At 36.3% G+C, this 18762-nt stretch overlaps 1 protein-coding gene across 1 annotated transcript in view; it reads left to right on the top strand.

Annotated features, from left to right (window-relative positions):
* The window catches only part of LOC123870247 (lysine-specific histone demethylase 1A), a 395360-nt gene that overhangs the window by 160293 nt on the left and 216305 nt on the right, over nt 1-18762 (top strand). The gene's annotated exons all lie outside the window — the stretch shown is intronic.

Here is an 18762-nt window from a genome sequence, read left to right as displayed (position 1 = left end):
GGTCGCCGCTTGTGAGCGCTGCGTTAATAGAATTGTATTGCGAACGTTTGAAGAATGCTGCCATTACTGTTTACTCATCATACTTAATGAAATGAAAAGTTATTTTGGCTCATTATTTTAATTTTCAGCAATAAACTAATTGCCATGACAGCGCATTTTTAGAGTTTAAGTGCCGATTAAATTTTATTATGTACAGTTTTTAGACCAATTTCAACAAATACACCATTACTGCTAACATAAGTGTGGGTAGGTACTTATGTTAGCAGCAGTAGTGGATTTATACCTATGTATATTTCTTATCAATATAAATATGTATGTAGTTTATTTATTCTTTAAAATGATTATAGGTAGGTAGGTACATACTTATTTACTAAATGGGACTTACATATTTACAATCTGGATTAAATAAAAATAAAAGTGTCTACCTACCTACTTACATATAAAACTTTATAATTTAGAAAAGTATCTCTTTTATTAAAACGATTCCTGCATGCTACTCCTACTGAAAATTGCTTAAACTAAATTGCAGTTTCTCAGAATGCAGATCCTAATTGCCCTTTATTTAAGTTAAACGATTTTGATATAATTTCTCGCCATTCCACATGTAACCCGTAATCAAATTAAACATCTAAACATTATGTGTTTTTGGAAGGCGTTCATTTTTTACAAACAGTTTTATTAAACAAATTGTGGTGGGAGTTTAATTTTAAACGAATTTTGAATGATTAATCTTATCAGTAAGATTAATAAAATCTAAAAATCTTAATTTAGATCTTAAAATGTAGTCGTCTAATCGAGGAAAAGCTCACGGTAATCCATGAAATTAAATTTTTTATCATAAAAACATTTAACATCTTTCCAAATTTTTATTCCATTAGGTACTGTAGGTACATATTTTACTAAAGACATGACTCACGAGCATCATTGCAGTAAATTCGAAGGTTTATTTTTTGTATTTCACAGTACTTTCTATACTTGTACATTATATGCTTCAACAACTCAACCGATTTCTACGCATTTCCCATAGAGGTAGCTTCCATCTTGAAATCAGCCATATAGCCATACCAGAGTGGACTAGAGTGAGGGAGCTCTCGGTTTGATTTTGAATCGACGATATGTCAAATATTAGGCTATGTATGACTTGAAATCAAAGAAAAATTGGCGATTCATAGGATTCCTAGCGCCAAATGTAGGAACATTTGACGCCTGGCAGTGACATCGAAGCCTCGACGTTTTATTACAAGTTCCCTAACTGTCGTGAACTGAGGCGATGCGCAAGAGTTCCTGAACATTGATTTTTATATGCATTATGTACTAGCGTACTCCTGAAGGGGTTTATAATATTCATTTCTTACCTAACTACCTATAATCTCATGTTATTTAGTATAAAGTATTTATTTGCTTTTTGTTCGAAGATACTTTTTACAGTGTTAGGATACTTGTCTTATCTCGAATAATGCTTCATTTGTATCCTTTGTTATCCTCATGCAGATAATATTACATTAGGGCTGAGCAAAAAAATCAAGTAGCTGACCAAACGGCGTGCCTCGGGCCTTCTCGGGCATAACTTTCTTTACCTGGATCGGATGAATAATGCCAAATGCAATTGTTTGCGGTTGCTTGCAGCTGATGTAATAATATGACATAAAACAAGCTTATTGACTGCTGGCAAGTTTGATTTTTCCAAACGGGAAATATACGGGAACATGACTTACTGAGTACTTGAATATGTCTTTATCAATCTTATCAATTGAAACAGCCGCTTACGCGTAACAAAACTAAAGGAGAAGGAGGAGGTAGGTTTATGTACTATGCCTGCCTGCAAGCGTAGCACTAGGGTTTTGAAAATCCCGTGGGAACTATTTGATTTTATTCGAGTGAAGTAAGCGAAAGTATTCTATGCCCGTTCTGCGGGATGTAAGCTATCTCGTACCCGTCAAAATCGGATAAGCGGATGGGCCGTGGACATATAACAGAAAGAAAGACTCACTTTCGCATTATATCATCATGGATATGATTATGGATATATCAGTATGGATATGATTGCTATAAAAATAGGTAGATACATATTATAGAAGATATTTCGTTCCTAATAGAAGCAAGCAAAATAATAATCTTCTGTCTACAAGAAGCAATAAATAGTAGAAAATGCTATCTAATAATAATAGGTGGAGCCTTGACCATATGATTTGCACCTTTCCTTTACACAACCGCGCAAATGGTTTTGTAATGGGAATCTCACCCTTCGCTATAATATTGAATCAATATATCACACGGGGTCCTGCGGGTCGTTTGTCCCGCGTCTCGATACCACAAAAGATCAGCGGGCGATCCTTTGACTTTTTGTCGTAAGTGGAGAGGCGTAGCGTGTATTTTATAAAAGAAAAGATTGCCGGTAAATCGTGGGTTATTGTTGGCTGTTTAACGTATGTTAGATGGTTGTTATCCATAGCTCGTTATAACGAAGTGTCCGTATTCAATTTACGATGCTCCAAGTCGTCACGCAACTGTCGGGAGTAAGGTCGCCAACTCTTCAAATATCCAGGATTGTCTCGGTGATCTTTTTTACATACACCTAAGAAGTTTCAATCTTTGATTCGAATATATCTTAACAGGCATCAGATTTTGTTGCATTAGATAGTGATATTATGACTAATGTCATATTTGTACGTAAGTTACTGTCCGAATAAGCTGCTTACATAGGTTCAATTTCTATTGAACTATCCTATTGAAAATGGAGTCACAATTGACTAATAACGTAGTTTGTTAGTTTAACCGTGACGCTTTCTAGACTTTTAGGGCACAATTCACCGACAGAGTGGGCTGGATACGAGGTACGAGGTCTTTTTTGATGTCATGTTTTGCTGCCATTACACCAATTTTAACCATATGTCAAAGTAGATAAAGCTAAATTTAAGTTGTTATCAACACGTCGCAGCTCTACTCCCCTCCGACGAGTGGAGCGGAGCCAAACTTTTTTTTGAACTGTGGCCCTAATTACATCTTAAAGTTAAATATTTAAGTTTTATTTTGAGTAGGTAGGTACGGTTTAGCAATATGTGTGCGGAATGATTTTATTTATCGCGTGAAAATATTCCGGGGCAGACATTCGGCGATCTGGCCACCCTAGTCGAGATGATAGTGCGTAGGTTCTGATGTGGGTCAGTCGCTTGCCTTCATGATTCATGGAAAACCTCTGCTTCACTGCTGTAATGAGTTATTGTTTTGTTGAATGCAGAAAATTACATACCCAACTGCGTTACGTATATCTAAATTGATTGTTAGAGCAAATAGCTAGAAAAATAGAGTCCAATTGAAAAGATTACCAAAGATTATTATTATGTTATTGAACTTTGAAGTCACCTGCGCTACATACTGTGTCGGTTTTGCTTTTAATGTTCCTTTACGTAAGAGGGTTATATATTGATGCTATCCATTCGATTATAGATTAATTTTACTTTAATTGATTAAGGCATCCTCCAGGTAAATTCTTAGGCCGTTTCCTCAGTGAGAAATGACTTCCTTAGCACCTAATGCCTAGTAATACGCGGGTAGGATAAATGTCTACTTCTTGTGTTTTGTATCTCCAATAGCTCAACGGCAAACGGCAATAGCTGAACTCCTATAAGTCGCAAGTCGGAAGACCCTTTGTTTGGATTATTACAAATATTAGTCCTGGCTATATTTTTAACCCCCGACCCAAAAAGAGGGGTGTTATAAGTTTGAAGTGTGTATCTGTGTATCTGTCTGTGGCATCGTAGCGCCTAAACGAATGAACCGATTTTGATTTACTTTCTTTTGTTTGAAAGGTCGTGTTCTTAGCTATAATCCAAAAAAATTGGTTCAGCCGTTTAAGAGTTATCAGCTCTTTTCTAGTTTTCTTGTAGAAAAGAAGGTTAGATAACCGTTAGGTTCATAATATTATGTCAATTGACAAATGTCAAGCTGTCAAGATGGACGTTGTCTAAATACATAATTATTTATTTGAAACTTTGAAAACATGGATGTTTTGGAAAACTCAGATACTTTAGATAGAAGCCGCGGAATAGTCCAAGAAAATCAGTTCAGCCGTTTAAAAGTTATCAGGTCTTTTCGGTCTTTTCTAGTTACTGTAACCTTCACTTGTCGGAGGTGTTATACATTTTTAATTTACACTTGTTACTATTGTTTTAAATAAAACTGAGTTTAGGTAAGATCTAAGCGTATAACGAGAGAAGGTGGATTTAGACCAAACGAATGCTCGCTCTATCTCCACTCTGTCAAATTATTTTTGGAGATAGAGTGGGATTCACTCGTCTGCTCTAGATCCACCTTGAAAAGAAATAATAATTCTTTTAACTAAGGGTACTGTGGAGAACAGTCACATTATTCAAATAAGTCCATTTGAGTTACATTAATAAATAATTCAACATATAAAATTATCGAATATCTGGCGCGTAATGATTTATCTTTTATATTTTGCGTTATCACGATGGTTCATCGCGCGTAAAACGATTCCCTGGTTGATTTCCATTATGTTATTAATTTTTGTAATTTCGGTACCTAATCTCCGGCGACAGGGCCGATACCCGAGCGACACTTATCTCGACGGCGGCGGACACGTATAATCCATTAAGTCGTCATTTCCACGCCGCTGATCATTCCTCAACCACGCGTCAATCCCGCCCCCGAACGAGGCTCGCCGTATTGTTCGCTACTGCTTCATCACTCCTTTACTAACTAGACTTCCTTCGTACTTCCAGAGACGACTGTGTATTTTCTGAGGATAAATAAGCTCTCTATGCGTCGTATTCCTCATTGCGTGGGGTTGTGATCTCTCCATTATATTACCTACTGATAGGAGTCTTGCGGTGGGTTCACGGATTCCTCCGCATACAACTGGACTAATGTCCCGGCGACATTAACGGCCAACCACCCGATGTTCAACGGCATTTCCCGTTAAACGTAGGTATATGTAGCCACGATCAACTTACAACGGCATTCACAATGCCGTTTGGCGTTAGACGATTGTGACCCCAAACTGTGGCCACTTAGTTTAACGCGTTAATTATCGTGATAATTATGACGTTGTTGGACATTGACGTTAACCTTAATGTAGCCATAAGAAAGTGAAACTTTAGGTTTTTCTTTTTAGAGTTATTGTCAGATGTCAGCGGTGATAACCGGGACCGAATTATTTATTTATTTATTATAAATTCCCCCATTAACTAGTTTAGTTACATTGAGTATTATATTGCTAACAGGTATTACTCGTGTATTTCTACTTCACTCTGCACTCATGAAGGAGGACAATGCGTTTAAAAAAATTAAAATTATAAAGGTCCTAATATTGTTTACGTATATATCTATATCTACAAACGAAGCATGAACAATCGCTCGATCAAGCTAACTAGAATAATTTTAATTCTCCCTCTAACAAAACTTGGCCGATGAGTTGAAAAGAATCAATTTACAACTCATTTACCACTAGGTATCGTTAACTGTCACAAGATCTATCTCGCAGACGTGAAAAAGGATAATATTCACTTCAATCAATGGATTTATTCAATAAAAATTTGTGATGAAAATGTTGTTTGTATGATTCATCAATGACATAAGATCGTATGGTTGATATCTCTTTTTTAACGATGAGGCCGAGAATTGTAGATTGTTTCATTCATACATCAATCATTGAGAAAATTCAGAAAATCGTAATTTATCGACTTCATCACGGTAAAATTTATTTTCAAGTTTTCAATGAATAGGACATCTTCCATTCAACTCTTAGTCTATGCCTGTAAAACCCCAAGAATCTAATTTGAACCCTATAATGAGTGTCATAACGCTGAGGTTTAAATACTACAGAACTTTCAACCCGAACGGCTAATGAACTAGTTTGTTATCTAATCGGGTACACCGTCGACCTATTAATAAATTCCCACGTAATTTTCTAATTAACATCCTGCTTGAAAGCCTATGTAGAAGTAACAATTAAAATTACTGGTTAAAGATTTTGACGCTACTCGTACTTAAACTAATTAATGTTCTTTTTGTTACAGGTACTACCTAATGTTGTAAATTGTAATCGAAGAGAAGTTCTAATGGATAATGCATCAACAAAAACAAATATTATTAACTTTAATGAGTTTTTGCGTGGATATCTACTTGTCATTGCTTGATGGTGCTTGAAGCCTAATTTGGTGATTCAACCCGCCTGGAATCATCTTCGCGCGCTTCTGACATACCAAAAATTCTGCCATTTGAGATTGTCTCATCGACCCACATGCACACAAGTAAAAATAATGTGTTGCTATAGTATACGAAAAAGTATTTAAATTGATCATTTGATCATTTGATCAATTTACCCAACAGAATTGGCTTTTGCGATAAGGCCGTTCCCATTCTTTAAAAATGGGTCAAGTGCGAGTCGGACTCGCATACGAAAGGTTCGGTACCATTATACAAAAAATAACACTTTTTTGTGATGTAACCATAAATTCACGGTTTTCGGATTATCAGCTTTAAGTACTTGTGCTATAAGACACGACAGACAGACAACGAAGTGATCCTAAGAGTTCCATTTTAAGGGTCCCGTTCCTCAAAACGAATAAAAGAACCTTTATAGTATCATTGCGTTGTCTATTTGTCGAGTTTCTGAAAAAACCCCATAGGGTTTTCTCCCATTGACCTAGAGACTAGACTCTAGTCTAGAGTCGAGTATGGCAGGAAGTACAAGTAAAAAATAAATAAAAAATGTATTCGTACTATGTATGAGCTCTAAACAATGATACCCCATATGCTAGGGTAAGAAAATATTTTTTTTGGAAACCTTTTCCATGTAAATGAGAGCCCCCCTGAAAAATAATTTAATTAAATTTCTAATTCAATATTTGTTTTTAGGTCAACGTTCTACACTGAATACCAAAATTTCAGGACTGTAACTCATTTAGTCTATGAGCTAGAGACCCGTGACACGCGGACAGATAGACGGACAGACGGACAGACAGACAGACAGAGTGACATTAAGAGGGCTCCGTTTTTACCCTTTGGGTACCTACCGAACCTGTAAAATGATCGTGTCGGTCTATGATTGAAGCGGTTTGTACAACAACATAATATTATAATATTAAAGGCATAATCGCTGCAGCTTTAATGCGTAATTTAACCATTAGTGTGTTTTGTTAGCGATTTACAAAATTCACTGGGGTTCTTGTGTAGCGTGTAAATTGGAGATTTTACACGTGAGCAGAGACCTACGTAGTGCATCGCAGGGGCTATTGTGATTTACTACTCTCGGAATCGGTTTCAAAAGTGATGTTATTATCACACTAATATTATAAAGGCGAAAGTTTTTATGTGTGTGTGTGTGTGTGTGTGTGTGTATGTTTGTTACTCCTTCACGCAAAAACTACAGGACGGATTTGGCTGAAATTCGGAGTGGAGATAGATAATATCCTGGATTAGCACATAAGCTACTTTTTATCCCGGAAAACCAAAGAGTTCCCACGGGATTTCGAAAAACCTAAATCCACGTCGACGAAGTCGCGGGCGTCAGCTAGTAATAATATAATGTTGTACTTACATATTCTACGCTTTGTGGTAATTTGACTAATGACAATTTATTTACTAAATTTCGTATCCACTAAAGACACAGCGGTGGAAGAATTATCGGAGACGCAGTTTCAACTCACGCCATACAGTGCTGTGAGGTGAATTTCATCGATATAGTCCGTACAAAATCAGTTCTCACGCGCCATTTTAACTTTATGTGGCAACTGTCATGTCGAAAGTACGATTTTAGTCCTTATTTCAAAGGTGAACCGAACATAATACATATTTTATACCCTGTCACAAAAAGATAACTACCGTACCGTCACATAAAGTCTACTACCGCACTCGGAAGATTTTTAGTTTCTAGTAGGTTCTCCTCAACGCAGTGTGATGAAAGAATAAGAAATTCTTTCTGATTCTGGTTTTTGTAAGAACTCAGGACCATGCCACCACATCTGCTTAGATACTACAATTTATTATCTGTTTCAAATGTCAGTTTATGCAATATAATATTTTTCGTAACAACCCACAATTTTGTATATTAACAGTTTTGGTATGACGTTTAAAAAAAGTTCCTTTGTTCTTTCGTTGCTAAAAGCCAACTAACGGTGTGCGCACGATAAACTATCTGCAACTGCAAGGAATACTTTTAATTTATATCATCTACGCGTCTACATAAATGTTGACCACCGTTTTCAACAATACGAACGTTCAAGCAAAAGGATTCGACGAACAGTCAAGAAAATACGCATTTGCAACTTGGCGGTTACCCAACCATCCAGCAACATATTGTACAAAATCATCTGGTCTGAGCAGCTCAAGCCGGGAGGGTGATCGTATTTCTGGAACTGGAGGACACCAGCGCTGAAGTCAGCACCGATCAGCGTTTGCATCCGTTCCGGCCTATTCAGATAAGTGCCCTACTTTTCCTATACATAACCCCTTTTGTACCATCAATATCTCATCACATCATATGTAAATACTCATTCCTACAAAATATCTTTTAAATCCTTTCTTGCATAGGTAAGGGTTACTATTAAAAACAGTGATTGTGGTCCAATAATAACTTCATTAGTGAAATAAAACAGTTTGTAAATCAAAGTACATGACGTCATAATCATAACGAATGCATCATATTTTATTGTCCTTACATTTTTCACAACGGAGGCTATTTATTTTTTTACATTACTAGGTATTGTAAAATTAAACTCGATATACCTATTTATTGTTACCTACCTTACGAGTAATCAAGTAGTATAAAACTATGTATTCAATTTGTTGTGATTGATGTTAGGTAGTTTTTATCATTATAGTTTTAAAACTTATTCGTTATTGTTCTGAAATAAATACTTAAGGTCAGTGTGCCGACTATTTCAGCTTGGCCGGGTACCTGCTCACGACGCAACGACAATGCAACGACGACGTGGCGTGACGGGCACGACTCACGAGCTACAAAGCGTTCGACAGAGCTGAGCTGCGCAGAAGCTAGCCTATGACACTATACGAGGAGTGTGAGATTTTTTTTATTATTTTAGTTATTAGTTTTTGCTTTATTGAAATAATTCGACTAGCAAATATACAAAATACCTAACGAGAACGATAGCAAAGCTGTTGATTTAAAGGGCCTACTCACAAAAAGAACGTCAGTCAATGGACCTATCACAAAGTTTAAAAACTGTGTCTAGATAAGTTTTCTAAAAAAAAGTTTTAACGGCAATTCAAATATCTGAATTGACAATTAGCCATTCCTTTTGGTTCGATACGAGTAGTGGCAAGATTCAATCGATGTTTTATCGTATCGATTCCGAAAATTTCTAAAATCAATGAACGAGTTGCCTTTGAGCAGGACTGTGTGGCATCTATGGCTATTGGCTATTACTTAGTAATAGATTAACGAATCAAATAGTCATAAAGACAATCATAGTCACTCGTCTTTGTCTCAGTGCCATCTCGAACCCTATGTCTTCAATTTCGTAGCTAATGACCTATTAACTAATAACAAATATTTATGTAAGCGATCTCGATTAACGAATTGCAATAGCACCGGTGATCGCAACACGGGCAATTTGGCGCACGGACTTAGTCGAGCGTCCCGACACCTGGCAAGCTATAGGGTGCCACTTGTACTAGTGATAAATGGAGTCGACAGTGTTATTTAATGTTCAATTTTTTAATATTTTATAGATGCTTTTATACAAAACGACTAAATAATAATCATCAAAAGGACTTTTAACCTAAACCTAAATTTACAAAAGCAGGGAGGTTTTTACGCGTGTTTTGCATCTTTTTTTGGATTTCTGTCTCTGTTGATCTGGTATTTCTGATTTCTGGACAGTTTTTATCCAGATTTGTTAAAATTTTGATCATAATTTAAAGAGCGGCTTTAAGGCATTGCTATAAAGCTCTAAGCTTCGACCGGGGGTAGAGTCATCTTTTTAGATATGAAATAAATAAAATTTAGATGTTGAATTTTAAGCATTCAAAGACTTTTCTGGGTTTGGAACTACATTATATATTAGGGAAGAGTTATAGAGTAATATTGTATGGTGAAATTATTACAAAAAAAAAATTGTTGTTCAAATAATACGAGCTGAAATAGTGCAAATACTTATATTTTCATCGTTCGACTCCATCCCACCTAATGTTACGCTCGGAGGTGCAACGTGGCTGCCAATGGGACCGGTTAGATTACGCATTGTCGCGGTACAATTAGAAACTGTCGCGGGCCCACTCGCTCACTTTGTTACTCGCGAACAATCGAACGCATCTGCGCCTCTACCTACAATAAAATGTGGCCATATCGTTTGAGGTAAGGGCCAAAGCACACACGATACTTTTGGGATCGGTAATAGATTTGATCACTTTCTGGAAGCTAGATGATTCGTTTTTAATGTCTGCATATTTGATCTGGAGCTATACAGCGACTGCATCTTTGTCTTCGCACGCACTGAAACGTCAACTGCAGTAATTTAGTGAGACCATGGTATTTGCCATTTTAATGACACACTCAAAAGACATATCACCAAAACGCGTTACAGCATCGACGCAGTCGCAACAAAGCGCCATTTCGTTACTACGATCGATCGCAAGCAGCATCGATACATTCGCGAAATCACTAATCGCCGAATCAAGTGTGCGTGTGGCCAGCCCTAATTAACGTTTCATTTTTCCAATCAAATTAATTCTTAAACAAATTATGCTCTTATTGGCTTAATCTTCATAGCTCAACAAAAAACGTGTCAATATTGTACTTCGTAACGGAGTCTAGCAATTTTGCTTGAAGAGTTGTCAGTAAGTATTATTCGTATTGTCTATTGTATGAATCGATCGTTCGTGCTGACTAATGGTACATGATTGATTGAACGAGTCATTCACTGCGAGACATCAAATAGTTACATGCGATAAAAATTTGTTTCACTTTTTTTACTAGTCATCGCTTGCAACTATTTCCGGCTCTATTTTGTGATAAAAGTTCTAGGTTATGCTAATGATAATGAGTTGCCTGCGCATTCATACAATCAGTTACCAGTTACTTTTTAAAAATAGTCCTTTCGAGAACAAACTAATTAAATATCTATGTATATTGGAGCCCCGTAACCGAGTTGAGCGTATTTCATTTAGCCGATGATAAAAACTAAATGTAATCATTTTCATTCCCTGATATGTTATTTGCTTTAAAGTGCATATGATAAAGTTCAGAACACACGACTGCTGTTAATTACTGCATTGCATTACTAAGTCTCGATAAAACACAGATAATAAAAATTATGCTCGATTTGCGTATCGAATGAATTCAGTCGCACTTATCGGCTTTTACCCGCAAGTTTCAAACAAGGCAGAGACTCGCACAGATACATATGATTACGCTATAAAATAGGAATTCCTTGCACAATGTTGCTATCCCGCGTTATCGGGCATTCCGATTGTGCGTCACGTAGGGGCTCGTACAACATTTGCGGCACAATTATAAACGGAAGAACGTTATTGTGTAGAATTTCGTATAGAGGTTCGAGCCATCCCCCGTCGAGCGGTACGTGCTCCCACTAAGAAAAATGTAACAGGCATCTTAGAAATTTCAATTGCAACCTTTGTTGTATTCGCGCACAATTCTTCCAATTTGTTCGGTCTGCCGTCAATGAGTCGTCCGGGATGTTATTGGCATACCATTTGATTTGCTTCCTTGATTAAATTCTTCTTTTCTCTTCGTTATTACATTTAAACAGATTCAAAAATCCAGAATTTACCAATAAATGTTCATGGTCACTGGTCAGGTGCAAAATAAGATTTTTTTAATAAAACGTCGAAAAAAACTTTATGTGATAGATAGGTATAGAAATATAAGAAGACGTATCGGTTTATTTGGATGTTGAAAAATCGTTCATAAGCTTGCCGTGGCTATTAAAGGGCATTAATTTATTGCCCATAACAAGTCCGCCAACAAAGTTGACTAGCTCTTCTTTCACTAGAAATATCAGGCGTACAGGAGACAATAATGCACACACCATGCAAGATTAATATAAAACTTTTACGCTGAACAGTGTACCTACACAAACAGACTGTTGGGCTAATGAAATATGGCAACATGTTCTTTCCCTGATAAAATTTCCAGTGTCGGTGTTTTATTGCGAGTCGGCCAGATAACTCAAGTCAGCCAGCGGAATAATTTACATGGTGGCCCTTTACGATTTTAGGCTCGGCTACCGCATTTTTACAATTCGTTCGTTGTGTAGAACGCTTGTCTCCATCCAACAGGTCCTGTATATCCGAATATTGGATCATCGCTGCTTGTTTTACTAGTTGTCAAGGTTGCCTTTATACTAGGAATGTGAGGTTGCGTAGACTTGTAGGTTTTACGTGAAACCCACCAAAGGGATTCGTTTTCATAATTTCAACTCATCGTCAAGGTCTGCATCTGTACGTAGTTGAAATTCCTCGAACACGTACGAAACGATTTGCTTCCTGGGTTTTGCTTGATTTGGGTATGGAATGCCCTTCCGGCATCAGTTTTCCCCTCCACTTTAATATGGGTATCTTCAAGTTAAGAGTGAATAGGCATCTTGTAGGCAAGCGCGCTCCATTTTAGGCTGCATCATCACATGCTGGCCAAGCGCTAGTCTATAAATAAAGATAAAAAATTTGCTCATCTAAGCTTGCGGGTTTCACTCACATCCCTTACTACACATTCTAGCGTATCTCTGCTCTGAGTAGCTTTTTTTTTGCGATATAATTTTTATACAGTCTGAGTTGCACTCAATTTCTGTATCTTATACCTTTCAAATAGTTTTCTAGGATAACACAGTTTACAAGTGTAAATTAAAAATTTATAACACCCCCGACGATCCAAAGTATCTGAGTTTTCCAAAACATCATTTTCAAATAAATAATTATGTATTTAGGCAACGTCCATCTTGACAGCTTGACATTTGTCTATTGACATAATATTATGAACCTAACGGTTATCTAACCTTCTTTTCTACAAGAAAACTAGAAAAGAGCTGATAACTCTTAAACGGCTGAACCAATTTTTTTAGATTATAGCTAAGAAAACTGTCGATCAAGCCACCTTTCAAACAAAAAAAACTAAATTAAAATCGGTTCATTCGTTTAGGCGCTACGATGCCACAGACAGATACACAGATACACAGATACACAGATACACAGATACACAGATACACAGATACACAGATACACAGACACACAGATACACAGATACACACGTCAAACTTATAACACCCCTCTTTTTGGGTCGGGGGTTAAAAACATGATGACAACCGGAACCAAAATTATAATAGGGCTTTATTTAATATTTTCTGCGTTACTGCGGACCATTGTGGAGTTCATAATAGAGCAATAAAAATATCTCCACAAAAAGTGTATGAGTAAGTACATTGAAAGGTGGCCAAAATTCACGGCGCTCGGATCACGTGTCAATCAGCCTTACTTCGCTGCAAAATATGTTAAGGTAGAAACTGAATATATTCGCAAAACGTACAAGTCATTTAGAAATAACATGATCATGAAAAAATCTTTAATCTGCCATCGCATTAAATTAAAAGATATGTTGAATTTGAAACATATCGAGATCATTAATAGGTATTACTATCGATAAATTTCTTGATAACAAAGACTCGGTTTTGCTGCTGCCAGCAATTTAGAATAACGATAATGAGATATTATGTAATGATTATTGTAAATAATATTTTTGAAAATTGTGAGCCGGTACGTTTTTACTAGATTCTATTTTGCGAACCTAACTGTAAAAGCATCTTTAGTGACCTACTATATAAAATCAAAGATCTTGACTGCATTTATTCATGTCATATAATATTATGGAATAGCTTGAATTAAGGATTGGGTATCATATTATAAAAAAATATTGTTTTAGCAAATATTTGAAACTATATTCATGTCTATGTAAGAACTGTAAAGTATATTATACAATGGTATAATATACTGCTTTAGCGTTTAAAACAATAGATACTTAACTGAATCATTCTGATGTGAGAGACACTTTATTTTGTGTGGTGAATGCCATTGCGGTCGTACTTATTGTATAGCGCTGAGAATATAGAGTCTGCTTCAACCTTTATTCCATTCAGTGTTATGTTATTCATGTCGTTCGTAGCCAGTTTCGCGAATAACAATAGCTTCCAAACAAAAATGCTTAATCCCCTACTGCATGTAACATTTGGGTTTGTGTATTTGGTGTCTAAAATTGGTATTACTGGAACGGACTTCCAACGATACAATCACCGAAATTGTGTATTTATTTTTTTCCAATATAATTGATCTGGTGAATTTTAAAGCTAGAGTTTTATTTTCAATAATAAAATGTACCAGTGCAATATTTTGGATGCTTTTAAAAATTGCGGTAGAGTATTTGGTAAATAGTGCTTGTGGTTATATTGCAGTTGTATCTATAAGTTTTTGTGTGTTATTTTCACTACTTAAATGCTTAGTAGCAAGCTGATAAAATCAGGTCAAGAGGTTCGTGATATATGTTTAGCTCCGAATTGCGCTTGTTGCTTCTCTGGAGGCTCGTATGTATCCTAAAATATGAATAGCATAATCAAATCCTAGAAATAGGGGTGTGTATAAAATCATTTCATACACCCCTAGCATGTAGTTAAAGGGTAAAAACTAGTTCAATATCATCAATTAGCCACATTCATGCGGTTCGATAGCTCCCTTAGTGCAAGCCCTGCATTGTTACCTTACGACACGCTTTGAAACCCGACCTGAGTGTTGGATTCTTTTGTTGGCGCATCATTTGAATAATACATTAAAATGATAGGTACGGCCTTTTGATATTTATGAAAAGTGGTCCGTTAAGGGTAACTTGAGATAGGTTATTAATTTATTATGTAGTTGGGTGCTATTGTTAGGCTGCCTTTCCACTAGCGCCTTGCCAGGACGTGAAGTGGTAGTGGAGGATGTTTATGAAATCCATTATCCTGGATCAATTTCGTGGATTACATAAGCTAAGGAAAAGAGTTCAATGAGCTACCAGATGTGATGAGACAGTCTTGCATATCTTTCGTAGAAAACTTGAAAATGAGCTCAGTAGGTACTCTGCTGGCAGTTGTAATAGGAGTAGTTTTAAATTCCAAAAATTTAAGTCAAATTAAATCTGTTTCACACCTTAGGCGTATAATACTCTCAAACGGAAAGGCACGGTGCACTGACTTTCCAGTTTCAACTATGTAGTGAAGTAATAGGTAGGTACATACTCATACTGTTCTCATATTATGTTCACAAATCATGTTTGCCAAGGCATCACAAATAATCTTTCACCGCGAAGATGACACCCGAAGCGTTTAAAGCATTCATAAATTTCGGACAACAAAGGAGTTGAAAAACCATTTAAGGAAGATACGCGGATTCGACCGCATTACGTTAGTGATATGGTAATGCGATTGTTTGCGATAAATTAAACTGCAGAACCCAGCACACAGCGCGCAGCGGGACGCCGCGACGCCCGCGCACTTCGGATCTACACAGATTGACAAGTGTACAGTTCAGAAACGAACGTTTCACTATCTAGGCATCTGTGCACGTCAAGTCGTCTTGACTTGAGTAAGTTCAATTCATCAACTCCAGTCCAGCTGAAAGGTTGAAATTTTGCACAATATTTTCCATTATAATGTAGACAAGGAATAAGGGCGGGTCATATTTTGACGCTTGTCTGTTAATATGTATGGAAAATATGGGCGCATTTCATTAAGCTCTATGTTAGGGTCGCAACGCTTTATGCAGCTTATTTGAAAGTAACTTTTTTCAGATTTTTTTAAGTCTCTCCCTGTGGGGTTTTGTTTATATTATGTATTAATAATAATAATAATTTATTGATACTTATACATACATGGGTTACATAGCAAGATTGAGATTCCTACCTTCTGCACTAGGAATATACATTATATATTGCAATATACATTATAGATTTTTCAAAATTTGATACATAGTTTTCATGGTATACGTTCATTTTTGAGGCTCAAATCAGGCTTATAATAAAGCTGAGAAAAATTCAATGTAATAAAAGATTTAATTATAATAACATGGGGGCGGCTGATTGCTTGTGAAATGTCTTTTCTGAACTGTATGATCGGTAAGCTGTGGCATCGGCATTGAGATGCTGAGGTGAAACACCTCGCACTTTTGAGAATAAGCAACGGTTTATATGATATTATTTATGACAGTTTCACTAAATTTTGATTTGCTATGTAATACTTCACACTTGTAGTTTAAGAGCCGATGACAAAATTGATTTGTAATTTTTAGAACATCCACCATAGTAGGTACTGTTTAGGTCAAAATTATTTTATATCATGATTCCTGGTAAGCTTAAATTAATTTCACAAACATTTTAAATGTTAGATACCTATGCACTACGCATCGACTACGCAATTAGATGCTTGCATGAATACATTTGCCAAATCAATTTCTAAGGTAAAGTTAAATTGCATGCGTTGACTAAAAATATACTGCATCTCGTATATTTTATAGTGCTCTTAAGGATGTACCTACAATCAAGTCTTCTCGTGAGCTCTGAGACTATAGAAAATGAGACATACTTAAGGCACTAAATACAAAAGTAATGGCACGAAATTGTACATTTCTGTAGACTGCACGAGCGCTATGTCGGTTGACGTTTTAATTGGCGTTCCTATTGTTCCACTCCTTTTATGAAGCAGTCAATACAAAAGACATTTTGAGGCATTCCTAGCTCGATGACTCATCGGGTAACGTACTACTCACTTGCATCACTTGCTTCCATGACAAATTACGAACATTAGTTATTCGCCGAAGGGAAGCTCGGTCCACCAACTTTTTATTAGTTACGTTTGTACCAACGACAGAAGTTACACTATGTTTCCATTAAATTAGGTGAGAAGTGTCTGCTCGCTTTGCATATCTCGGCAATAGATCTTTTCATTGTCTTTGTTAGAGTTAATTCGGATTACAGTGTCGATCATGGACCCTTGTCTTCTCGCTTTAATCCTCAATCCTGCTAAAATGATTTCATAAATTTATGTTTCCTACACCACGAAAATAATTGTATCTACCTACTATGTAATACTATAACGTATCGACTATCGATACCTCAGTTTCAAAGTGTAATAAGTTTGAAATTCAGTAAGTGTAACGTATGTATTCATGATTTCAAGGATTATTAAAAAAATGTACAACTTTCACCGGAAAGAAAAACTTTTAGTCCCAAACTGAACAATCGAAGAAAAACTGGAAAACTACTGAAAGTTCGTGAAACAATGAGCTAAGTATATTTTTCACTATCCCTTGCAATTTCTAAAAAACAAGAAATAATATAGGTAATGCCCAAGAAACGTGTTCGACCAACCTTTCAAATCGACGTTTGATTTATTTTCAGCTAGTTCTTCTTAAACTATTCATTATAATATAGTGAAACGGGCGTTACCACGACCTCATTTCGACTGACCGGGGTATAAATAGCCGCCATTACCTATTGTTCCATGGCATGATAATAAAATATTGGCGAAACGCACGCAGCCGACATTGAGTCGAGCGGCCGATTGTTTCTCACACAGATCGATTTACAGTTACTGCAAATCTTTGTGAGCTTGCTCTTTATTCACGATTTTCACTGATTTCCAACAGCATGGTAATTTCAATTAGGTACGTTCAAATATCAGACCTCGGGTTACGCCCTGATTTTTATTTCACTGATACAGTTTAACAACGTTTCTTTGGATTGTTTGGTTAGCGTGAGATCGGAAGCTTTTTAAAATCAATTTAACAGCGATTGAACTTTTTCAAATGTAATTTTTTTTCATTCAATGGTCAATGGTACTTATGTTACATCGTTAAAACTTAGTTTAGCCGTCTCATCCCAACTTGCGAATAATAAATTTGGAGGAATACAAAAAAATTATGACTTACTCCATTTGCTTATCGTCACTTTGTGTCAACTGAAGCGTTCGTTTAATATTAATAAAAGTGTTGGCCCTTCAACCCTCCGCGTGCTTTTACGGTCGGGTTGATGGCGACTTATTTGAATAAATATTTCCGAGAGCGACCGAGACCGGGCGTCTTTTAAATTTATTTATCTGTAATTTTTTCCTTAGGACACCGGTTCACAATAAAATGCGTCGCTTTCACGCTAAAGGGTGACGCCCCGCCAGGAGATGCATTACTAACGTGGATGACGCGACACTATTACAGCCCATCCTTTATCTAATACAATATGTCCTTGAATATAAAAAGAAAATTAAACGTTCGACGCATTTCCAAGATATTTATGCGCCCCGGGAGTCCATGACGCCAGTTTATTTTAACATGAATCAGTTCATATTGTGATTAGTTTTAGTTACTCACCGATAAGAAAATTTTTAGACAATATTATCCACACAGAGTGTGTCATTAAAACTCATTACGAAATGAGATAGCACTTTAAAATACCCAACTTTATATCATTTTAAATTAAAAGACCCTTTTTAATAAACAGTTGTAAAAAAATCTGAAAAAATCTTGATATTTGTTAGATTAGGATCTTGATTAATTAGAGACTATCTTTTTTAATTAGAGATTATCTTGATTAATTATAGAAGACAACACTACTGCTGTCATGTAAGCTAAAACACGCATGATTTGCCAGCTGTCCTTTAACATTGACTTATTCGCTTAGACATGGGCATCGAAGACCGTATGTGATTACAAATTGGCGTCCCTTGAACAATGCTCTTGAATATTTTTATC

Source organism: Maniola jurtina, chromosome 12 (assembly GCF_905333055.1).
Source record: "Maniola jurtina chromosome 12, ilManJurt1.1, whole genome shotgun sequence".
Taxonomy (NCBI): domain Eukaryota; kingdom Metazoa; phylum Arthropoda; class Insecta; order Lepidoptera; family Nymphalidae; genus Maniola; species Maniola jurtina.
This window is presented reverse-complemented; position numbering and strand designations above follow the sequence as displayed.